Source organism: Stenella coeruleoalba (assembly GCF_951394435.1).
Source record: "Stenella coeruleoalba genome assembly, chromosome: 9".
NCBI classification, from domain to species: Eukaryota; Metazoa; Chordata; class Mammalia; order Artiodactyla; family Delphinidae; genus Stenella; species Stenella coeruleoalba.
In genome coordinates, this window is record NC_137155.1 from 79,311,479 (window position 1) to 79,337,876 (window position 26,398).

General features: G+C 36.6%; 1 long non-coding RNA gene across 1 annotated transcript in view; it reads left to right on the forward strand.

The window, feature by feature from the left end:
* Positions 1–26,398, forward strand: part of LOC307191943 — a 94,026-nt gene that overhangs the window by 18,756 nt on the left and 48,872 nt on the right. Inside the window, exon 2 of the long non-coding RNA XR_013829908.1 lies at positions 4,557–4,654. This is a non-coding gene — a long non-coding RNA (uncharacterized lncRNA). The remainder of the gene's footprint in view (positions 1–4,556; positions 4,655–26,398) is intronic.

Here is a 26,398-nt window from a genome sequence, read left to right on the forward strand (position 1 = left end):
TACCTTACATGTGAGTTATGTTCAAAAAGTTCTGTATAAGATATTTATTGAGAATTCCAGTTGTGTGTTCCCAGAGAAAGAGGAGTATTTATGGTAGCTGGTGAGCAAAGGTCTCGGAACAGCTAACTAAAAGTTTTCCCTCGGACCATTAGTATTCACAGAGTTATTAATAGGTATTCCAAAGAAAAGTAGAATTTCAGGAGTAAATATATTGATTAATGTTGGAGTTGAATGAATTAAACAAGTTTTCTTGCTGTAGGATTCTTCAATGCCTTTAATGTTAATGTGCATTAATATGCATTGTAAGATACAACATACAATGTTTCTGAAATGTATTTTGCCGTGAAACTTCTAATGCTTTTGAAAAGCTCACAGGACATTTAATTTTCTCTAAGGTAACAAATAGTGCTTATTAGGTCAGCACTATTTGGACTACTTCATATGCATTAACTTTTTTAAAGTTATGTGTGGCATCTGAAAAAAAAGTGGAATTTGCTTGCTACTTCCAAATATGGATGTCTTTTTTAACATACAAACAATATTTTAAATAGATTGTCACTCAATGGACATGTCTTATATTTATCCTGCTGTTTTTTGAACCTCCTGGCATGTAACCATATCCCTTTTCAAGGTCCAGTTTGCAAAGTGCACAAAATGTTGTCTCATTTGGTCTTTACTGAAACTTTCTAAAGCATAAAGCTGAGGCCCTTAGAAAGATTCACAGCCTGCAGGATTGGAAGCCTGTAAAGGGAAGAGCTGAGATTTGAATTTGGGATCTGGTGGATAGTGATAATAGATGCTTCCAGTGTCTGTGGAATGGTATATTATATTATTCCTTTGGAAGTTGTCTGCTGCTTTCAAGTCTTCCATATTTTTAATTTTTTTGTCTTCTGTATTTTTCAAATCTGCTATATTTTCTGCTTTCCAATCTTTCATATTTTCCATTTTCCTTTCTCCTTTGCTCTCTAACTTGTTTAACCTTTATTCTCACTCTAAGAGTTGTCCTCCTTCCTCTTTTTCTCCATGACTCCTTATCATCCTAGACTTTCTACAGGAAATGAATATTAAAACATTTGATCCATTCTCTAGTCACCAATAAACACTACTTATTGATCATTTTTTTCTTTCTCTCTTAATGGGTTTTGTGTTAAAAGCTATAAAGAAAAAGATAAAATTTAAAAGTCTCCTTCCTTTGGTTCTAGTATAGTTATCTCTTGGAATTAAATAAAAAATGATGAAAAAATTGATGGAAAAGCAGAGAATTTTTTGAGTATGTAAATGTATGAAATGAAATTTTGAAAATCTATTTTTCAGAGAATATCCTAGACTGTACATACTAGTCATTTTATCAAAGTTGCTATATAGCATCCAAAATTAGTGTGTTGGAACTTGCAGTGGAGAAAGTAGGAATTGCCTACTCTGCTCTTTTATCCCAGGACACCTTCCTCCAGACATACAGTACAGCATGGATGCAGTGAAAGAGTAAAGGTAGTCAAGCAAGGGGTTGAATGGGATGGGTGCCATAGTTGAGAGGCTGTGGAGTTGGGAGAAGTAGAAGAGCCCAGCCTATAACAGTGATGAGGGCATCCTGGTGATGGAGAAGGGGGCAAGGATAGAAGTAAGGAACATCATATGATGTGCTTTGAAAGATAAAAATAATATTTATAGAAAGCGTATGAGAAGTTATTTTCTGTAATTATCTATAGAGAGATTATTTTCTGGGATTATCTGTAAAGATATTAAAAACAGAAGTGAAAAATATGGTATTTAGAATTGGTCATACCTGAATTCAAGTCCCACATCTGCCACTTACCAATGATATGACTTGAACAAAACTTTTTAACTCATACAAACCTCAGTTTACTCATCTGGAAAATGGGTGTGTGTGAGATTAACTCTCATAGGTCTTAATTTGTCAGTTAAATGTTCTACTTCTTTTAAAGTGCTTGGCACTAAAAGTTCTCAATAAATGCTAGCTAAAAGTATTGGTATCAGGGAGGCTGTACGTGTAAATCTGGGACTCCCTGAATATGTGCTTTAAGTTTTTCAGACCCATTTGCAGTTGTAAAATCAGCTCTTTCCTTCTGGCGGAAATGCTTAGTTTATCAATTAACTTTATAATAATTTCCCCTCCTGCTGTAAAAGTGCAGCTTTAGTAAATAATGACCCAAGAACAATGCCAGGAAATGTACTAAATTTTCCAAACGGATTTCTTTGATTCAGTCAGTAACTATTAATTAAAGTATGTAAGTAAATTCTAAAACTCCAATTTCTTGTTTTAAATTAATTTTTATTGGAGTATAGTTGACTTACAATGTTGTGTTAGTTTTGGGTGTTCAACAGAGTCAGTTATACATATACATATATCCACTCTTTTTTAGATTCTTTTCCATATAGGTCATTACAGAGTATTGAGTAGAGTTCCCTGTACTATACAGTAGGTCCTTATTAGTTATCTGTTTTATACACAGTAGTGTGTATATGTCAATCCCATTCTCACAATTTACCCCCCCTTCCCCCTTGGTAACCATAAGTTTGTTTTCTATATCTACGAGTCTATTTCTGTTTTGTAAATAATTTCATTTGTACCATTTTTTAGATTCCACATTTAAGTGATATCATATAATATTTGTCTTTCTCTGTCTGACTTCACTCGGTATGACAGTCTCTAAGTCCATCCATGTCACTGCAAATGGCATTATTTTGTTCTTTTTTTTTTTTAATGAAATTGGATACTATACCACTTTAAGTTTGTATTTTTTAGAAACAGTTGTTCCCAAACACTGATCAATTTGACTGCTTTCATCAAAACTAAATAGGTGAATTCAGGCATAAACCTATGTAATTAAAAAGAAAATGCAATATAAGATTTTTTTTTGTCAAAAAGATATTGTGACCCACTGTAAAATATCTAAATGATGTGTTATCTTGTAACCATTAGTAAATTGTTGATCTAACATTGATATGCCAATAATGTGCTATTCTTCTACCTTTGTTAGCTTTTATCACAAATAACATTTAGAAGGAAATAATAGGAATCCAGTTAGAATTGTTAAACAAGGTTAATATTTTTTGAGTATCTACTGTGTTTCTGGCAGTGTGTTAGTTTCTTTATATGTGTAATGCATTGAGTATATGATATTATTTGTATTATTTTATTCAGATGGCAAGAATAGATTTGGAAAGCTAATTAACACACTCAGAGTCAGATAGCTGTAAAAGTATGGCAAGTCATGGAGCTAGAAGTTCAACCCAGTCTGTCTTATTCCAAAATCTATTTTTCTAACTGCTGTACCTTGCTGCCTTTTTTATCATTGTTCAAAACTAAGCTTTCTTACACATTGAAATTTTCAGTTTGCTGTGTTATGAATACCTCACAATCCAATTCCTGCCACATAATGTCAATATAAAAATCAGATGATCGGCTGATAATAGTAATAGTAGCTAACATTTACTGAGTAATTAATAGTCTGTATTATGTGTTTCAATATGCAATCTTTAATATTTATAACTACCACTTGAAGAAGTAGTAATTGCTCTTACCCCCATTCTACAGATGAAGAAACTTAGCCTAAAGGAGGCAAATATGTTGTATATAACTAGCAACTAGTAGAGTTGTGATTCAATCCAGGTGTGTCTGATTCTGAAGCTCTTTACCACTTTACTGTTTTGCCCTTTGTTATCATGAAGCTATATATTGTTTAGTAATTCTTATGATGAGAAAAACATATCCCAAGAACTGAGAGAGACATTTCCAGACCTGAAATTATCTAAATACCCTGACAGGTAATTGCTAGTAAACCAAAATTCCTCAAACCAAGATTTTATGGGCTTCATATTTATGCTCAACTCAAGATTCAGGTTAAGGTGACTTGAAAGCTTAGGATGCCCTGGGGTAGGTGGCATGGCCCAGTGATTTGGAGTTTTACTCATCTTTATATGTATGGGTACAAATTACATACAGCTATGTATCTCCTTACTCTTCAAGATAACTGAGCTATGATAGTTAGCTGAACAGCTGTGTCCTTCTTTGCTTTCCTGCCTTCAGATAAGCCACTTTTTATAACCCAGAATGTTCCTTGTCTTCTCCACTCACAAACCTTTTAATATAGTACTTGAAAGAGTCTGGCCCTAGTGGCTCTCTCTGAGAGTCAGCTTAGGGTAATGGTTAAGAAAGGGAACCTGGAGCCAGACTGCCTGGGCTCAGATCTCCTTCTAGGTATGACTTTATTTAACTTCTTAAGCTTTTTGTTCTTCAGTTTCCTCATGTGCGAAATTGGGATAATAATAATAATAATAATAAATTTCACAGAGGGTTGTTATAAGAATTAATTGAGTAATTTTTGAAAATATGTAGATTGATGTCTGGAATAAAGTAAGAGCTGCATAAGTACTTACCAAATAAATTTTTAAAAAATAAGGCTTTCACTGATAACCCTGATCAGTGTGCTCTCTTTGTCCCCTATTTCCTGATGCACTAGATTCAACTCCTAGGGCACTTACCACATTGCCTTTTCTAATAATTACTTATTTGTATACCTTTTTACTTATACTAGATTTTAAGCTTCTTGCGAAGAGAGAACTTCTTCCATTGCTTCAGGTTATTGTTCAATAAGACTCATGCATAAGTGAACCAACGACTCTCTAGAGGCAGGTAAGTGACTTCCATTTCCTTACGTCCAAGAGAACATTGCTGATGATTGCAACACCATTACATCATCTGTCTCAATAAGATGGCAGTTCAGGGCTTCCCTGGTGGCGCAGTGGTTGAGAGTCCACCTGCCGATGCAGGGGACACGGGTTCGTGCCCTGGTCTGGGAGGATCCCGCATGCCGCGGAGCGGCTGGGCCTGTGGGCCATGGCCGCTGAGCCTGCACGTCCGGAGCCTGCGCTCCGCAGCGAGAGAGGCCGCAGCAGTGAGAGGCCCGCGTACCGCAAAAAAAAAAAAAAAAAAAGATGGCAGTTCACACTAGTGGAAATTGTTACCTTCTGATATGATCATTTGGTGCCTTCTGTGTATGCGGTAGGTGAAACAATGTTCTTACAAAGTTGTCCGTGTTCTAATCCCAGAACCTGTGGATATGTTACCTTACCTAGCAAAGGGACTCTGCAGATGTAATTATATTAAGGATTTTAAGATGGAGAGATTATTCTGGCTTTTTCAGGTGGGTCCATTGTAATCACAAGTGTCCTTTGAAGAAGGAGATAATGGAAGCAGAGGTCCTAGTGGTGCCATTGCTGGAGGGGAGGCTGTGAGCCAAGAGATGTGGACAGCTCTCTTGGTAAAGGAAAGGAATGGATTCTCCCTTAGCTCCTCCAGAAGAGCTGACACATTGCTGTCAAGACCTCTGGCCTCCAGAATTGTAGGTCAAATTATGTTATTTTTAGTTTGTGTTATTTTAAACCACTAAGTTTGTGGGTGCAGCAGCCATAGGAGACTAATCAAATCTACTTCCCGGAATGAAAGATAATGAAAATAAAAGATAAAAATAAAGGAAAGAACAAAAGAATGAAGGAACAAAGGATGCTTTACTACAAATTACACCTTTGTAGTTATTATGAGTAAGAACCAATAACTGAATAGACAATTAATCATCACAAATTATAGTGGGCAGAAAATAAAACATCCATTGTTGGGAACAAAATTTAAAACAAGTACATTAGTTTTAAATGTACTTGGAAGTTGGTCAGAGTTTTTATGAAACTTCCTTTATCACGAGCAAGGCATTGTAAGAAGAAAAAAAAACCTGAATCAATACTGTAATTCAATTTAAAAATGGAAGAATCACAACCAAGTACAGAGTTTCTTTTTATAAACCCAATCTTAGAAATGATGAGTAAAAATTTTTAAACTTATTCTCTCCTAAGCTACAATATGTAGTTCTTTCCACCATGTTTCCCTTCCCTCACTCTTTCATTTCCACTCCCTGATTCTGCTTCCAACCAGAAGCAGTTGCATGTAGGGTAGTCATGAGGGGAGAGTAAACAAAAGGGCAATGGCAGAGATGATACTGTCAATCTCGTTTTAATAAAGAGTCTACAGAGGGGCTTCCCTGGTGGCACGGTGGTTCGGAGTCCGCCTGCCGATGCAGGAGACGCGGGTTTGTGCCCCGGTCCGGGAGGATCCCACATGCCGCGGAGCGGCTGGGCTCATGAGCCATGGCCACTGAGGCTCTGCGTCCGGAGCCTGTGCTCTGCAACGGGAGAGGCCACAACAGTGAGAGGCCCGCATACCGCAAAAAAAAAAAAAAAAAAAGAGTCTACAGAAATGCTGAACAGAAGCTTTAATAGCATTTCTGGCAATAATCACCCCTGTTCCCCATGTATTTTGAATCAGATTTAATTTGAATTAAATAGAAATAAAAACTCTTTACCATTGCACCCTAATGACTGTAATTTTCTCTCAAGCTGTTACTTATACAGTATGCTGCACCTTGGAAAGAACATTCTTAATCCTTTTCTAATTGAGTCTCAAGGCTAATGTCTTTATTTAAAAAACTCACTTATTTTTGAAGGCTGAACTTTAATACTGTGAATTAATATGACATATAAGCCTTTCTGGATTTTCCACAAGAAGAGAAATTCCTAACTTAGATGTCTTCCTTTAGTTACAATAATTCTAGCCAGTCTAATGATACCACCCAGTTTGTCCTTTTGAGGGCTGTAATACTCCTGTCAGCAGCTCCGTTGGAGCATTTAACTCACCAGATATCTGTAACCCTGATTGCCAGAGCCAAAAATGTCTCCAGTATGACTTCAAGTAGTTCAACTCTCTGGTGCCAGATGGTATGCAAATAGAACCCTTCTCACAGATACAGATGTCACCGTGTGCAGAGCTTGTGCGAGTATCCATATCTACTCCTGCTGGGAATATAATTTGGTAGAAAAACTCTTCGGCCGACCTGCCTATGATCTGTAGACTATAGACTCATTCCCAGATGACAGCTTTAATATGTACTTTCCTATTAATCAAAAATGAAAAAGAACCAAAATTCAAAATTAGGGATGAACATATATTTTTGAAGCTGGATCAAAGGAGAGACTTGATAAAAAATTTAGAAAGATTACTAAAAAGGAATATCACCGAATGAGAGATCTAATTTGCCATCTCCTCCTTCCCTCATTGTAAATGCTGCCAAGGAGAATACCAAACTGTTTACAACTAATGGAGTGAGGGAACTTGTTTGCATCCATGCATCAGTTCCTTGATCTAAAGGAAGGCAGTAATGAATAGAAGGAATATCAGTGTTAAGAAAAGTATCTGAATTAGGTAAGAGTCAGTTTTCAGAATGAATAACTGAATCCAAACCCTATATCCAGAGTTTTCCATTGTTAATATCTGAGCAGTTTTTAAGGACTTTTCTTTGGTTCCAATGCTACCCCTTGGGGTGGTAGAGTAGGATTATTTTTCTGTTTTTATGCAGTTTTCGATCATCCCATAACCTAACTTATTCACTTGATAATATATTCAAAGATTTGAAGAAAATTTTAGCCTATGACACTTCGGAAGATAAATCTGCTTTAAAATAAAATTATTTATAATTTTACAGCCCAATAAAAAATTTTAAATTGTTTGTGATTTAAAAGTGTCCATACCACTATCCTTTTTATTAGAAAAACATATAAAATCTGAAAGTATTTTATATACTCAAGTATAATCTTAGGAGTGAAATGTAAGGCTATGGAGAAGCAGGATATATATTTTCTATGTTCTTTTCATTGCTGTAGTTGTGCTGGACTTCAGTCTTTAGCATAGACAAATAGAATGATATAGTTTTTTGCTTTCGCCATGTTATACAGTTTGTCAGGTTTAACCAAATATTGTCAGGTAATTTAACCAGATTATTGGTATACCAACAAAATATTTTTAGAAATCAGCCTAGAGAAAACCCGAAACTACACCCTAGAGCTCAGCCAATTGGTTGGTTTGTAGACATCTCTTTGTAGAATTGGTGTATTTGTTTGAATTTCAATTTGAGGTAGAGTATTTAATGTCTGGGAAATAATGAAAAACTATTTTTGCATGTAAACCCTAAATGTGGTGCTATTCTTATAAAGAAAATGTCTGAGAAGAATGAGCTCAATATCTTTAAAAATTTTATAAGCAAACCCACTGTTCTTTAAGAGTTTAAAATACTGCATCAGGGACTTCCCTGGTGGTCCAGTGGTTAAGACTTTGCCTTACAATGCAGGGGCTGCGAGTTTGATTCCTGGTCAGGGAGCTAAGATCCCACATGCCTCATGGCCAAAAAAACCAAAACATAAAACAGAAGCAGTATTGTAACAATTCCAATAATGACTTTAAAAATGGCCCACATTAAAAAAAAAATCTTTAGAATACTGCATCAGTGACACAAATGAGCTACTAAATAAAGTGCATTTTTTTAACAACAAACCCGATTTAATAAAATAAGTCTCAATTAAGCAGGAGGTTAAAGGTTAAAATATTTAACTAAGGTGATTCTACTGATGGATGAGGTAGACAAACTGGGATTTAAGACTAGTTCCATCAGACTCATGGCAAATTATTTGATCTCATCGTAAAGCTGTGGGAACTCTTAACAGCCTTAATTTACTTACCTGCAAATTGTAGCTACCAGGAGGAATTGCTAGATACCGGTATAGTGTTTGCTTCATGGTAGGTCTCAGTGATTTTTAGATATGATAATGATGCTTAGTATCAATATTATAATATCTAATAACACTACATCTATACCAAATTCTTTTGTGCATTTAACTTTAATAGACTACTCTTTCCATTTTGAAATGTTATCTTTTTAATGATCTTATAAAATCTTCACTGATTTTTTTATTCAACTTGTAACCTTTTTTTTTTTTTTTTTTTTTTGCTTTTTCTGCCTATTTGCCACATGTTTTTCATGATGTGTGGAATCCCTATGATACGAGATGAATATCCAGTTACTACCTTTTTCATTAGGCCTTGGGCAACTCTGGCTGAAAATACTTATAAATGTATGTTACAATTTCACTTCCTACATCTTCTTACTTTTATTTTTCACTTCAGTGCCCTATATTTCAGTACAGTATAGTTTTAATGTGCTGTCTCTTTATTGTTCCTTGGTGAAAACTGAATTTTATTAAGCCCAAGCTCTAATTCTCATCAAGTTATCCTATAACTGTGAGTTATATGCATGAGTCTATGAATATAAAAGAGAAAGTTCATTCTAATCTAAAGCATACAGATTGATCTTATTATCAATAATACATAATAGAGACTTATTATTCTTCAATTTGCCTAGTGTCTTGCACAGGGCCATCATCAATATAAACCAAGTTCAAGGCATAATGCTTGCTTTCAAGAAGTTGGAATAACTAGTTCAATTCTTTCACCCCAGTATTCCCTATCAGATTTACAGTGTTACTTATTTTAAAACATTACTGACATCACCATCAACAAAAATACTAGAATTTATTTTTGTAAAAAAATGTGGGAAAACAATTTTAAAAACAGAATTTAATTTAAAAATTTAGTCAATATGATATGTTTATTACATTCAGAGGGCTGATCCCCTATAAAGTTGCCATAAGTCTCTTTGGTCATCTGATTTTAAGGCAGTGATTTGTAGTAAATATTACTGTGTATAGGAGTCCGAGCCCCCTTCTCCCACCCATCCTCTGCCATTTCAAGAAAGGCGATACTGTCATGTTCTGTTAGAAAACTGAGAAGAAGATCTCTGTTGTTTTTGCACCATTAATTTATAATAATATAGAAGAGTATCTATTTCTCAATCTGTGTGCCTCTCCACCTTCTGTGTAAGTGCTATTGTATTAAAAATTGAGGCATATGGAGGAGGCTGTAGTAAATCAGTAGAGGTAATGTTTTCTGTGCCTCTTAAAATCATGTAATTATGATTCAAATCCTTCACAGCTCATGTATAGTAAAGATAGGCTCTGCACATCTATATTGGCATTTAAACAAATAAAAGTTTATGACTCTGCAGGTTGGAAAGAAATTTCAACCAGTTAATGTAGACCTTGTGGGAAAAATCCCTTTTAAACACAATTATTGCTGGAAAACAGGATTTACACTTAAGCCATTTTTTCTGTTGCCTTAAGATAGTATGCAAAACATTTGAAAGCAGTGATGCTTTTAGTTTGACTATTTCATTATTATTATTGTTCTTAGTTTGCGGGACAGCACTGAAGATAAGGGGCCTTTGTAAAGTACAGTAAAAGTCGAGTCCTTCACTACGTGTCATTTTTATTTTAGCATCTTGTTCTATATTTCCTCTCAGGGAGACAAGGATACTACATAAACAATATTTATCAAAATCCTAACATTGTGTGCTTATTGGAGGAAAGGAATGGCAGTGATGGTAAAAGATGAAGGGGAAAACATAAGCAAATAAATTCAAATAAGAGTAAAATTTTATAATGAAGATGGCATATCCTAAACTAAGGAATAAAATTTATTTAACTTCATGCTCCTGAAATTTAAATGAATAAGTAAGTATATATATATGTGTGTATATATATGTAAGTATATATATACATATGACATATATACCAGTATATAGGGGTCAAACCACCTTCACCATTGTGGGCAACCTCAAACATCATCACATAGGCATCTGATATACCAGGTTTCCCCCATACAGATTAGGGATACATGCATGCCATCAAATTGAAATGTAGGCATTTTTGCTTACTCAATGTGTTTATCTCATCGGTAGTTTACATAATTTTTCTAAAATGCTATTCAATTTAAAATGGGGTTTCAACTGCCAAAACCTGCTAATGAGGTATTTTAAACATTTGATGATATTCATAATATTTGGTTTCAAAAATTAAAAACAAAACACCTATTTTGGTGATTTAACAGAGGTTCATAAGTTAGTGTGTCTACTTTTACCTATTATGTTGTTATATTTCCAGTGCAAAACTGATGTTTGGAATTTCAAGGTTGATGTCTTCAGGAATAGGTTATCCCTCAAACAATGAACATGATTTTTGAGAATGACCAAAGTAAAAGAAAAATGCCATAAATCCAGGAGTGTGTTCACAAAGGGAAGAAGTGCCTTCTCTATCTCTGAGTACTGGGCGTTCACAGCAAGCCACGCACTGCGGGAGACTTCTGTTTGTTTGTTTTAAAATTTTACAGAAACTTTGGGAGGCTGGAAAGGTGGAGACAGGGAAGGTATATCTGCTTTGACGCTGAGCCTGGAGTATATAGAATTTGGTTTTACCTTTTCTGTGGTTACAGTGATGTTTTTCCTAAAGATAATTGTTTCCTCTCAGGGAGGGGCTTATGCCCACACTTAGAATGAATTAATGTGAGAATGCTTTCAGCAGTCATCACCTTGGAGAACTTCAAAGAGTGAAGGTCAGGTCTGAAATCAGCTGTCTGCTAGAAGTCAGAAAAAGAAATACGTAACTTTCCCTGAGAATTTCCAGAAACGCTTGGATAGGACAACCTGCTTTCAAAAGGAAGAACGGGAAAACCCGCTGCAGCCGTTGCCATCACCACGATGCTGAAAGGAAAGAAGCAGAATCAGCAGGGGCAGCCACGGCCACTGCAGCCCCCATCTCCAGAGGGGAAGAGACCCCAGACAGGATGGGGGGTTCACTGCTCTTCCCAGAGGCCCTCTAGGACCAAGGGGACCCATGATTGCACCAGTGGGGAGTCTCCCGTTTCCTCCTTAGGGTAGAGGCCCAATTCAAGGAGGCTTAGGTCCCTGGTCTGGCCCATATGGTCATGGTTGGTGGGGGAGTCAGTGCTGAACCTCCTTCCTGGACCAGGCCAAGGGGGTCCCTCCAGGGGAGGCCTTCACAAAGAAGAGAGACACCCTTGAACACTCACAACTGGCCCCTTAACAAGAATGCCTGCCAGCCCTAGGATGGACCCCAGGTTATGGAAGACAGATCCCACCACCCTCTCTGCCAACAGTGCCAAAAAGGGCCATTGTTGATATGAAGACCTCTGTGCCTTCTGCCACCCAGGCATCAGTGGACCTCTGTGAGACTGTGCCTTCCCACCAGCCTGGAAGGGGCCCTCTATGGCCAACAGCCATTTATTTCCCTGTGCCTTGTGATGGCTACTGTGCGGCTGTTCCACCCCCGACCTCAGTCACTGACACCCGCCCCCAGAGTTGTGTTTCATCACTGGTGCCCTTTCTTCTGATCCAACCTCCAGAGCCTTGCCTCAGGACCCCATCTTTGCTCCCTTCAGCTGCTTCCTGGATCTTCCTCTCTCTCACCAGAGTCACTTCCTGAAAGGCCACTCTCCCTGCTCTTGGACTCCGTAGTTTCTGCCTCAGTAGCACGATCCCCACCGCCGTGGTCTGTGATCGCTGTGTCTTGTGACACTCTGCATCCCCCTCATAGCTTTTCTCAGCGTCCTTGGCATTTTGTGACTTCCTAACACTAGAGGAAATTTTTCTGTCAAAATGAGTGAGGCTCTTTGTGCCTTCTAGACTTTCCCCACCTCCTGACATGTGAAACTTTCCACAACTTTCCCTGGCCTCTTCATCCTTCTCCTGGAGTCAGTTATCGTGGGTAGGACACAGCCGCTGAGATGTTTTATAAAGCCTCTGAGGGGCCTTCTGTAGTTCCTTTCCAGTCCATTTTAGTTAGACTATGTCACTGTGAGGCCATCAGCCCTTTTGTTTGAATTTTGTGCCTCTCCACCTGGCCTGCCTTTGGTGGAACCTGGATAGTACTGTCGCCCTCTTCCCACTCTCTGCCTCTGCATCCCTGGCGTTGGTTGTTTTCTGTGAAAACACCAGTGAACAGGTCCAGTATTTTTTCAAAAATACGGAACCCTTCACGAATTTGTGTGTCATCCTTGCGCAGGGACCACGCTAATCTTCTCTGTATCCTTCCAGTTTTAGTAAATGTGCTGCTGAAGCGAGCACCAGGTCCAGTTTTGAACTGACCCTGAGGAAATAGGTCAGGAGCTGTGTGGGGAAGAAGGAGGGATGAGAACCACTGGAGAACTAAGAATAGTTTGTTTTTTCATTTTAACATTTTTTTATATTGGTAGTAAATGCAGTGGAAACAAAAAGAAAAAGAAAGGAAAAGAGGAAGGTAAGACAGGAAGAAGAAAGAAACGAGAGAGAAAAAAGACAAAAGATAACCCCAAACCGTACTTCCTGTGGTAAGGTATAACCAGGAAGCTTTATTTTAAACCCTGAAGAACTGTGGCACAGTTAAAACTGCAGGAACATCTAAAGCTGAATCATATAGCAACTGACTCTGCATTTGAGGGAACCTAGGTATCTAAAGGCCAAAATGTATATTCCAGGTTTCTATTTAATTGGACAAAATATATTTGAAATTTTTAACAAGCAATAATAATTACCCTGCTGCACATCTACCACATGCTTGACATGACTTTAAATGTTTACAGCTTTTATGTATGAGGTTGGAATTGTTATTACCACCATTTTTACAAAAAGGAGACTCAACAGTGAAATTAAATAACTTCTCAAAGTTCTCACTGACAGTAATTTTTGAAGACTGTTAGAAATTGCTTCAAATTGAGTTGTCTAACTCTAGACCGTGTGCTCTTTATTGCTGTGATATTATTCTGGAATTATGTCCCTTTTAGCTTCACAGACTTACTTTGTCAGCTTCTGCTGGGAAATCTCATTATAGGAGGTGCACACACATGTGGAAACTCTACATCTCTACTCCTCAGTGACCTGACAACTCCAAATTTGGTAAAATTCAAGTGTAATTACTTGTGGCTTTTTATCTCCAAGTGATACTTCTTCCAAAAGCTGATGTGTTGAAAACAACATTATAGACCAAAGTTCTCCAAATATACTTGAATATAATGTCATGGAAATCATTCTAGCCGTATACCGTTTATCCCTCTTTAAATCATTATAGCATTTAAGTTTGACTATTATCTATTTGTTTCTTTTTTGTTTGTTTGTTTTGTTTTTAATAGAGTATCCTGAAGAGTATATATTCAAAAAATAATAATTGCTGAATGACTGGATTTGGAAATTTTTCACCTGTGAAAGCTGAATTCTAGCTTCAGACACAGCTTTAGCTACCCTTAAAATAGACTAATGATATGCAAACGTTAGAGAATATTTTCAGAATGATTTTTTTCATTCTGAATTTTGTCTCTAACAGTGGAGACAAGGTATATATTATGGAAGAGCTGGTAGTAACCCTAAGGGTCATCAGAATACACTAGATTTGTATCTACAAAATGTACATGTTTCTCCAGACATAGGATTAAAGTCCCTTCAGTCTGATTTGGGTCTCCTCTTTCTTTTCAATACATTAACTTCTTTCCTCTGAGACCACATGACTCCTTACAGTCAAAATTCCAGGTTTATTTTCTTTCTGTTTATTTATCTTCTTTGAGGGAAATAGAAAGAAGATGAGCAATCAGTTTATAAATATTGAGTAAACTGAATTTCACTCTTTGAAATTTTGTTGTGCAACTAGGAACAAAGGGTTATATTTGTTATAATGGTGATGAGGAAAAAAAATTGATGAGATGATAATTTAGAAATATTAAACAACATTGCTTTATAAAATAATCTCATTTACCTAAAAATTAATGAAGAGGCTGCAGAAAAAAATAATGGTGACTTAGGAGAACCCAGCTTCCCCGTTCCCCCACAAAGATAAATGATTGGATAGCTGGCCACAAATAAAAAACAGCTCTGGGAGACCACTAGAGTCCACTTAGGAAGTTTTAGCAGCACAGTGGAAAAAACTGAAATAATCACACAGAGGAGAAGGAAGACAACTTCATTTTGCTTGCATCATCCTATCCCCAAGCCAGCACTCTTCAGTGCCAAGGAGTTTACCAGGTACAAAGAGTTTCTCTCACCAAGAAAGGAAGAACAGAGTGAGCAACCACCTTTTCCAGCCTCTTGGGAGCACTGCATGAAGATCTTGCTTAGGTTTCATCGCACCCAGTCTGGCAAAGCTGAGATATATAGAGCTGGCTAGGAACAAGGAAGAAAAACACAGATTAGCAGACATGCAGCAGGAGTGACTGTTCATAGAGACCTGGATTAAAGATTTAAACATAAGACCTGAACCTGAAAACTCCTAGGATGAAACATAGGGAAAAATCTTCTTGACATTGATCTTTGTAGTGATTTCTTGGATATGAAAAGTACAAGCAACAAAATCAAAAATAAACAAGTGAGACTGGACCAAACTAAAAGCACAGTAAAAGAAACAATCAGCAAAAAGTAAAGGCAACCTATGGGATGGGAGAAAATATTTGCAAATCATATATCTGATAAAGGGTCAATATCCAAAATATATGAAGAACTCATATAACTCAATAGCAGGAAAAAAAAAAAAAACCTGATAAAAAACAGTCAGGCAACTCAGTAGACGTTTTTCCAAAGGAGACACACACAAATGGCCAACAGGTACATGATAAAAGCCTCTACATACCAATCATCAGGAAAATGCAAACCAAAACCACAATTAAATATCATCTCACACCTGTTAGCACGGCTATTATCAAAAAGACAAAAAATAGCAGGTATTGTTGAAGGTGTGGAGAAAAGGGAACTCTTGAGCCCTCTTGGTGAGAATGTACATTGGTATAGCTGCTGTAGAAAACAGTGTGGAGGTTCCTCAAAAAATTAAAAATAGAACTCCCATATGATCCAGCACTCCCACTTCTGGGTATATATCCAAAAGAAATGAAAACAAGATTTTGAAGAGATATCTGTGCCCCCATGTCCATTAGAGTATTATTCAACCTATTCAAAAACCTAAATGTCCATCAACACATTTCATATATATATGAAAAACAGTATTATTTAGTGAGAAGTCCTGCCTTTTGCGAAAACTCTGATGAGCCTTGAGGGCATTATACTAAATGAGATAAGTCAGACAGATAAAGACATATACCTTAAGATGTTACTTATATATGAAATCTAACAGAGAGTAGAAAAGTGGTTACCAGGAGCTAGGAGGTGGTGGAAATGGGGAGATATTAGTCAAAGGATACAAACTTTCAGTTATAAGATTAACAAATTCTGGGGTTCTAATGTACAGCATGATTGTAGCTAATAATACTGTATTATATACTTGAAAGTTGCTAAGAGAGTAGATCTTAATTGTTCTCACCACAAAAAAGAAATGGTAATTATGCGAGAGGCTGGAGGGCTTACAAATTAATGTTATGGTGGTAATCCTTTTGCAATATATGAACATATCAAATTGACACACTGTACACCTTGAACTTTTACAATGTTATATGTCAATTATATCTCAGTAAATCTGGGAAAATAGAAATAAATAAACAAAGGAAGGAAGAAAAGAAGGAAGGCAGCAGGCAGGCTTTAGGGAGTATTTTGGAATCATTAATCAATTCCTTATGCCATCACATTGTTTTCTTGGAAATATAAAAATGACTAAGCAATATACTGACTTTTTATAGGGATGAAAGTAAAAATACATTACCTTGTTACTTTATTGTGAGGTCCAGTTTATTATTAGAAACATAAATAACTACAATTCACAATGGAACCTGCACTTAAACATGAAACAGGCTCTCACGTGATACTGTTAGTTGATTATGAACTGTTCAGCTTCCTTGAAGTATGAGAGGTCTCAGTTGGAACATTTTCCCGGTTTTTGTCACAGTGTTTTAATCCTGATATTTCAGTGATGTCGGTGGTTTCATTGAAACCTCATCAAGATGACTGCTAAAAATCTTATATTTGCTCTTTATACTAAAATTCAACTCCAGAGAAAATTACAATATTCCCCTGCTCTACTTATGAGCAGTAAGACTTAGAAACTAACTTGAGTCAATATCATCCAATATAGGATTACAATTTAAGGTAGTATTTTAAGAGAGTGTCACATCTCATTTTTTGAGGAAGAAGTCACATGTGGAAATATTTACAGAGAAATATGTGAGAGCTGTTTTTAGTCTGGAATGGAAGGGTTCAGTGTCAGTCACCTTTACCTTCGATGCACCACTGCCAAAGCTGGGAACTAGTTTTCCTAGAATGTGTGGTGTTAGGTTAGGGTTTGTTAATGAGAAGAGATTAGTTGAAACTTAGAAGCCATTACTCTCGGGAGCCAAGACATCACAGCTAAGGCGCCCTCCAACAAACTCCCTCTTTGTGCTAGTGGCAAACAAATGTAGCAGCTTCTTCACCATCTGCATAAGCTCTGCAGTTCTCTACCTGCTCTAGTTTGAAGTCATTAGTAACAATTTCTCTACTTCTTTGACCACAGACTTTCTGTCCAACATGTACTTCTACATTTGTTTAAGCTCACATTCCTTTTTTTTTTTTTTTCCCCAGATGTCCTGCATTTTATTAGCTGTGTGATTTTCAGCAGACTCTTAACTGCTCTGGTTCTAGTTCCTCACCTATAATACAGCATGCCTGTCAAAAATTAAAGTTTAAATGAAAAAATATCTATTGTGCATTATAGACTAGAAGTCATTTTACAAGCATAACCAATTATTATCACATCAAGTCCAAATCTCTCTACCATTTTTCAAAGCCCTCTAAAACTTGACCTCATGCTCTTCATCCAGCATTATTTTTTATTTTTTTAACATCTTTATTGGAGTATAACTGCTTTACAGTGTTGTGTTAGTTTCTGCTGTATAACAAAGTGAATCAGCAATACATATATATATATATACATATATATATATATATATATGTATATATATATATATATATCCCCATATCCCCTCCCTCTTGAGTCTCCCTCCCACCCTACCTATCCCACCCGGTTAGGTGGTCACACAGCGCTGAGCTGATCTCCCTGTGTGATGCAGCTGCTTCCCACTATTAAGCTCACATTCCTTCATTAAACTGTTCCCTGAAAAACTGTAGTGTCTCTATCTCCTTGGGTACACCAAGATTAATAAAATTTTTGGCACCAGAAGTACTTCACGGGGGTCAGACTTAAGGATGGGAATCCGACATTCATTCTCTGATCTAACTAGATTTAAAGGTATTGATGATCTCACTGCCAGTGGTAATTAGGACGCAGTGAAGGGCAATATTTAAAAATATACATTTGAGATACCATAAGATCTTTGAGTTCCAGGGTTTAAGGATGTAGGAATGCTGGAGTCGAATTTTGTTTGCGAACTGTTTTCTCACCCCTAACTAGGTCACCTGTGAGGGTCCAGTGACCAGTCCCTTCAGCAGAGCTTTGAGGGATATATTATGAGTATATATCTTTTCCCTAGAGCTGCCGTAACAAATTACCACAAACATCGTGGCTTAAAACAACAGAAGTTTATTCTTTTACAGTTTGGGAGGCTAAAAACCTAAAATTAATCTGTCAGCATGGCCCTGCTCTCTCTGAAGTCTCTAGGAAAGAATCCTTCCTCGCTTCTAGTTTCTGATGGTTACTGTCAGTTCTTGGCATTCCTGGTTTCTTTAGCAGCTGAACGTCAATCTGTCTCTGTCTTCACATTACCTTCTTCCCTGTTTCCTCTGTGTCTCTGTATTTCTAAATCTTTCTCTCTTTATTAAAGACTATCAGTCATTAGATTCAGGGCTCACTCTAATCCAGTACGACTTCATCTTAACTTGACATTATCTGTGAAAGCTTTATTTCCAAATAAGTCACATTCACAGGTACCAGGGGTTAGATCTTCAACCTGCTTTTGATGGACAAAAGTTAACCCATACAGTGAAGGAAGCAACAGTATTTTTTTTTTTTTTTTTTTTTTTTTTTAGCAGTACACGGGCCTCTCACTGCCGTGGCCTCTCCCGTTGCGGAGCACAGGCTCCGGACGTGCAGGCTCAGCGGCCATGGCTCACGGGCCCAGCCGCTCCGCGGCATGTGGGATCCTCCCAGACCAGAGCACGAACCCGTGTCCCCTGCATCGGCAGGTGGACTCTCAACCACTGCGCCACCAGGGAAGCCCAGGAACAGTATTTTTGAAAGTTACGGTAGGGGCTAGAGGCTGTTCTCTGCAAGCAAAGAATGACAGTGGAAGGTGGTGCTATTAAAATGGGGCTGCTGAGTTTAATGAGGTGGTAGAATCCTATAGTGGCAGGGCCAAGTGGTGGAACTTAATTACCAAACCTGGGTATGGTTAGCATAATACGCAGCAGGACCAGAATTGTAGATACTAAGAATGGTTTGGCCCTCAGAGATCTTCGGCAGTCTTTGCGAGTATATCATGATATCCTCAGGATTGAAATAGATGGCTAGCTGTCTTAATGTTTACTAGATTTATATAAACAACAAGGTTTGACATTATTCATGGCCTCTCACACAGCTCCCAGATCTGAGCTAGTTCACAGGCCCAAAAATCCTTAAAAGAAGGAAAGTCTAGGTGTTTATGAAGGATTTTCTTACAGTAACACACCCATGATTATGCTAATACTTGTAGTGGTTTTGTGTTCCTCAACAATAACAAATTGATAAAGGCTTTGAACTCTGAACTTTGAGGAGTTAAAATCAAAATAGTAGTTTTTTGGAAGAAGTTGAATGAGTCATCAGAGCAGACTTAAATAAAAAATAAGCAAGCAAATAATGACTAATATAGTGGATTGAATAGTGTGCCCCCAAATCACATTCACCCAGAACCTCAGGATGTGAACTTATTTGGAAATAGAGTCCTTGCAGATGTTAATAATTAAGGATCTCAAGATGAATTCATCCTGGATCTGGGGCGAGTCCCAAGTCTAATGACTGGTGTCCTTATAAGAAGAGAAGGGGATACAGAGACTCACAGAGAAGATGAAGATGATTGGAGTGATGCAGCTACAAACCCAGGAGTACTAAGGACTGCTGGGAGCCAAAAGAAGATAAGGAGAAACAAGGAAGGATTCTTCCCTAGGGCCTTCAAAGGGAACTGGCTCTGCTGATATCTTGATTTCAGGCTTCCAGCATCTAGAATTGTGAGAGAATAAATTACTGTTGTTTTAGCTAATTTTGGGTAATTTGTTACAGCAGTCTTAGGAAATTAGTATGACTAGTTTGAAACAAAGCTTGTGTTGAGAGTTTAGCTAAGCCACTCCATGGTATTGTCGCTTTGGCATTCATTTTGTTTGGTCAAGTGACCTGCAGGGACCTTAAACTGACACTAGCCCCCTCATGCGAGCTCATGCCCTAGATAGCAGCTGCAGAGTCACAAGCAAATGTAAGTTCCTGACATAACTTCCCCAACAGCCCTTGTGATCCACAGTCTCCCCTGCCTCCCAGCACCTGGATGCCTTATGCTTTCCTTAGATAAGACCCCCATGGGGTTGCCAAAACCCTGCTCTTTTGATTTGAATTGACCAAGCTGGCCCTACCTTTGAACCCCAAAGCATTCTACTCACACACCCTAACAAAAGCATGTGCCCCACCCAGTTCCTGTCTGTCTCTCTGTCTGCACTCTGCCTTGACCTCCTCTTGTGGCCCTTTGAGGCATGCTGTGTCCTCCAGGACCTATGAGTAATAAACTTACCTATTTCAAATTTTTTTTTTTTTTTTTGTGGTCTGTTGTTGAACCACAACAGCACCCTGAGCTCCACTTAACAAACGTTCATTTAACAAGGTCCTGACAGCTTGTTAGGAAGGTTTTCATACCAGTATTTTCCTCTTCCTTTTCCTCTTGCATCCTGCAGCATAGAGAATGTGATAAATATTTGGTGGCTTGAATCCTAGAATTTTTATATTGTGAAAATAATTTGCTACATTCTATACAATCAAAATTTATCCTATCTTCAGTGTGTATTATACAAAGGATTTTGAAAAAGAAAAAAATTTCCTATTTCATTGCACCAATATATAATATACCATGGACCAAAGAATATCGACTAAAACAGGCACTGGCAAAGTATAAACTGGGGATCAAATTCAGTCGTGTGCCTATTTTTTGTAGGTAAAGTTTGTTGGAACACAGTCATACCTGTTCTTTTATATTGTCTGTGGCTGCTTTCACATTATAATGACGAAGCTGAATAGTGCAATAGAGACTATATGGCCCACAAATCTGAAATCATTTATTCTGTGTCTCTTTATAGAAAAAAATGTTCAACCCCTGCATTAAGATACAATTGGATATAATAAAACATCTCATTATACGTGGCCTGCATATACAATAACATATGTGCTAGTGTTGCACCATTTTTAAAATCAAAACGTCTCTATCGTGGTTTTCTTTTTTCATTTTCAAGAGATTGCAAATTTGCCTTTGGAATTGATTTTTCATTGTCCCACAATCTTCATCTAATTACTGTGGTTCACATAGTCGTTGTAGATAAATGTTTGTTGAATACTTATTGAGTCATTCATTTAATCAGAAATTTGTCAGCTGTAATATATGGTTGAAATGTTAGTATTAATTATATACTGACATGTTAAGTATAGGTTTGCAATTTTACCATTAACACCAGGATAAGCATATTAATTGCAAAGATTCTTGATGAATCTGTTGACAGAAATGTGAGGATAGACACTGTAAGTCAAGATGAGTCTTGCTGATGCCAGGAAAGGTGAAATCAAAGACACTAGCTTACTTATGAACAGGGATTTGAGGCTGAGAACTATGGGAAAAGTGGGAGAAAGCACATCTCTGGACACCTGGGATCTTTTCTTGAAAGAGAAATAAAAGAAGCTATCACACAGAGCAAGATATCCAAGGGACAAAACTGAGAGGAATTGGGGTGAAATACTACAAATGAGAAAAGTTTTCAATAAAAAGCAGATGAAATGAAATTAAAAGCTCTAGTTAGGAAAATAGAGACAAGCATGGGTTGACTCTATGCCATATTTCTAGTCTAGAACAAACAGGCTGAACTTAGAATGCTTTTCTTTCTTTGTTTTTTATTTGTTTTTAAATACAAATGTATTGATTCTAAATGTTTGGAAGTGGGATTTGGGATTTGTAATTTAAGAGACAACAGTAACTTTCATAATCATGCAGGTTTGAGAATCACTAACTCAGGTAGGAAAGAGTTAATATTCTACCACAAATATTTGGGATTTGGTACGAGGCCACTCTTGTGCTGAGTCTGACATTCTCATGGCGAGTCCAATTCTAACAACTCTTCTTCTCTTATATTTTCCTTGGTTTGAATTCCTGTCTTAGTAATCCATTTAATGCTTAGTCCACATGTGGATCTTTGTTTTGCTTTTGTCTTTTGTTTTTTCTCTCATAAACTTTTCCATTTCTAGATACCAATATGGTAGCATGGCCACTGCTGGCTGCAGATAAACTTCTCTGATAGGGGCTGCTGGCATGTGTTTCTGGGTAACTTCTGTCCTTGGGTTTCCCCGTTTTCAAACTACTCCTTTTTGCTAATTATTTGTTTGCCATGCCCTTTAGGTTGTGTTTCCTACAAATGGCTCATTCTCCCCAGAATATCCACAAATAAGTCCGGGTCCCTTGCAAAATAAATTTATAGAATCTTCCATGACAACTACCAAATCCATCCCTTTCTCCCCTTTTTCTAAAGCATTGATCCGAAATTTGTTAGTGTTCTATGTGGAATTATAATTAATTTCAATTGAAAAAATATTGATTATGCAAATACCACTAATTAATGTAGCTCTAAGTGTGTCATATATTTTGATAGAAGCATAAACAAAGTCATGAAAGAGCGATTATTTTTGCCTGACAATAGAAAGTGACATTTGACCTGGTTCTTTGGGGATATCAACAATAATAACAAAAGTTTCAGGAAGGAGCTTTCGAATCAGGTGGTAGAAAGACCAATATGAAGTTAATATAAAAGTCACAAAAGTCCATGGCATGTTTATGAACAAGTCGACAAGTAAGATGTAACGGTAGAGATGAAAGAGGAAAAAGTAGGTTGGAAGCCAGAAAATAAATTTAAAAGTGCTTAAAGCACTGTAGACAGCCAGCAACATATTTTGTTTTGGGAAATGCCATCATCATGTTCTTATTTTAGAAGATGGCTAGAAAACAAAAGATAGTTTTTAGTATTATTGTACTCAGTTAGCTCTCTCCCTCATCTTGGCTTATTCCATTTTTGTTTTCTAAGTATTCATGCCTTCCCCTTCACTTAACAGTTAATGGCCTAAATTCATTTACTGATCTCACGCTCGTATTCCAAAATTTTCTAATTGATTTCTGGATTTTGCATTAGGCTCAGAAATAAGAGTTTTGAGAGCTATGTATCTGAAATTTCATATTGTAATTATTCTGGTGTATGTTCTTCATCAATCTATTGATTGTTCTGTAGCTGGTTCTTTTCTAATCATTACAATCTTGATTTGAGATAATTCAATCAGGGAAGTTACTGGCTCACGAGTAATCTCGGAAGGGGACAACAGAGTATAGCATACGAGGGGAATTTGGCTGTTGCACATCCAAAGTGCTGTTCTCTAATTTGTTCGCATGCAACTTACTACATTCTTTTCTCACCTCAAGAGGTGCATTTCCCTTCACTTTTAGAGTAGACAGGATGTCACCATGACTCATATTCTTGTCACTTGCGTCACAAACTTCCGACCCAGAGTTATCTTTTTCAGTTGATTCTGATCCATGGCAGGGCCCTCCACTTATCCCCTTTTCATCTAGATCTGCTTCCAGTGCCAGTCAGCAGGGTAAGTATGAATAGTATAGGGGAGTTTCCCACTTTCCCATGACTTGCCCAAGCCTTGTCATTTCGTCAGCTCAAGCATCATTAGGCTTTTTTAGACCTTGACACATAATCCTAGAAAAATCTGAATATTGCTAAGGATCTGGAGAAGAATGTATTAAAGTATGGCAGTGTTCTCCAGTTTGATTCAGATTTCATTGTTTTTGTCAAATGCTCTATTTATGGTCTGTGGATGTGGCCATTTGAAAATTTTGATCAGATTGTTTCCCTTTTGTTGCATTTTTTGGATTTCCGATTATAGGTCTCAGAAAGAGGAAGAGTAAAAATGCTCGTTCCATAATCTTTTAGTGGAACTCTAAGCTAGGTTTATCATCACTCATTTTTATGTTATTCTTCATATATTAGAACGGATATTGTAATACTCAAATATTTAAGAATTCTTAGCATTATTAAATTCTATATATATGTAGAAGAGATCAAACATCTGATTTATCTTTATATTCAAAGTATTCAGACCAATTCAAATTAAAAATTTGCACTGGGGAACACTCCTATGCAGCTGTACTATATTTTCCAGTATATGCAAAGCAATTATTTTTATGGGAAAAGTCAATTATGCTGTAAAATAGGTCTCCGTCAAACTTTCTTTTAACCAAACCAACTGTGCTAAAAGTACACAAAGTACTTGTGGGTAATATATATTATATAGTATAATTTTTTGGAACATGAATTCTAGAATATACAATATGATGTAAAATTTGAAAAAAAATATGTGCAGTTATATACTCTATGAGAGTTATTGTATTAAAGAAAGGAATTTAAAAAATCTGATTCTGGTCCTGGAGATTCCAAAAACAGACTGTTAGGAGAAATCTATTTAACACTCCCAAATTTTCATTTCATGTTCTGTAAAGAACATAGACAAGATGTCTGAAAGCTTTACTATCTAGAGACTTTCTGAACGTCGGACAATTCTTTTCCTTACATTTTGTTTTTTGAATGTGTCTATAATCATTTAACTTTATTGTGTTACAATTCAAGTATTGAAGAACATATATTGAGAAAAAATTCATTAAAAAAATAACTAAGCATTACACCTATAACACTGTCCAAAATGAACAACAAGTTTTATAATTATATTATTGATAATTTGACTGAAATTCAAATAAAATTGTCTGTTTTTCTCCAAAAACTGTTAGATGTTAAAAATTTCCTGTTTTCAAGTTAATATTTCTGGAGAAGCTATATTTCCCTCTGTCTCTGTCTCTGTCTCTCTCCCACATACACACCTACCTCTACATGCATGAGTTGACACATACATTACAGAAAATGGAAAGTGCCTATAATCTAATCACCCCACGTATTGTTATGTTAAAATGTATTTCCATCTAGTCCTAACTTTCTGTGTTTGCTTACTATCTGTTATATTGGGATCCTATTTTATGTAAAGTTATATAGATTTTTTTTTTTTGTATAAAATTATGTCGTGGACATTTTCCCATGTCATTTTAAGATTCTTCCAAAAAAGCAAATAGTTTGATTTCCTGGAAAGCGTTCTAACTATTAGTTGACTTTGGCTTAATTTTTTTAAGCTTAACTTTGTCAGTTTGAATAAGGCAACTGATGCAGCTATTTATATTTCCATATGCAATAGTAGTTCTTGTACATAATTCTAATAGGAGGAATAAATTAAATTTTAAAATATCTATGGTCATATAATAATATTACCTCCATAATAATACCATTGCCATTCACTCATAAAATATGTACACGAAGGAAAGAGAGTAGAAAAAAATGTTCAATCCCTGTATTAAGATACAGTTGGGTATAATAAAACATCTCATTATACATGGTCTGCATATACAATAACATATGTGCTAGTGTTTCACCACTATTAAAATCAAAAACTAGATGTTTTTCATCCAATTTTGATTAAAATTGGAGTTGATATCTGAGGCCACAAAGGGCAAGCTAATATTTGGTGATAAAACTTTAATGATAATATTTAAGAAGCTGTTCATACAAGTCCTTTTGATCATGCAAAGCAATGGATTTATCCATTACTTTCATTTACAAAGAAAGATAATAGCAAATATTTACATGGAAGTTACCATGAAAATTAGGTGAAATCTGTACTTATTCTGTATCTTGCTTCTTAAAAATATTTTTTCTAAAAAGAAGGAGAGATATTTTCCATAGTATTCACACATTTGAGTAGTACCAAGGACAATAAACTTGTAATCTTTAGATTTTGCATGTTTGCTTTAGGAAAGAAAAACTTTTAGGATTATGGAATATTGTTCATTCAAAATGATAAGCTTTGTTTGGCATATGAGGTTGATTTTCTCACCACTCCAGTGATAAGTAACCTGCTGATTCTGACCTCATTCATCCAGTCTTGATTAACTCAACTATTCTAAAGGATGTATTAGTTAGGGTTCTCCAGAGAAACAGAACTAATAGGCAGATAGATAGATAGATAGATAGATAGATAGATAGATAGGGAAAGAGATTTATTATGAAAGATTGGCTCATGCGATGATGGTGGCTGAGGAGTCTGCCAGTGTCCGAGAGCAGGAGAAGATAGATATCCAGGTCAAGCAGAAAGTAAATTCACTCTTCCTCCACCTTTTTGTTACATTTGGACCCACTGTGGATTGGATGATGTCCACTGGCATTGGTGAGGACACTCTTTTCACTAAGTTTACCAATTCAAATGCTAATCTCGCCCAGAAACACCCTCACAGACACACCTAGAAATAATGTTTACCAGCTATCTAGGCATCCCTTAGCCCAGTCAAGTTGACACATAAAATTAACCATCACATAATGACTATTAGTGTTTTATAACGTCCTTTATTTTCCAAGTAAAAAAAAAATGTGGCTAACAAATT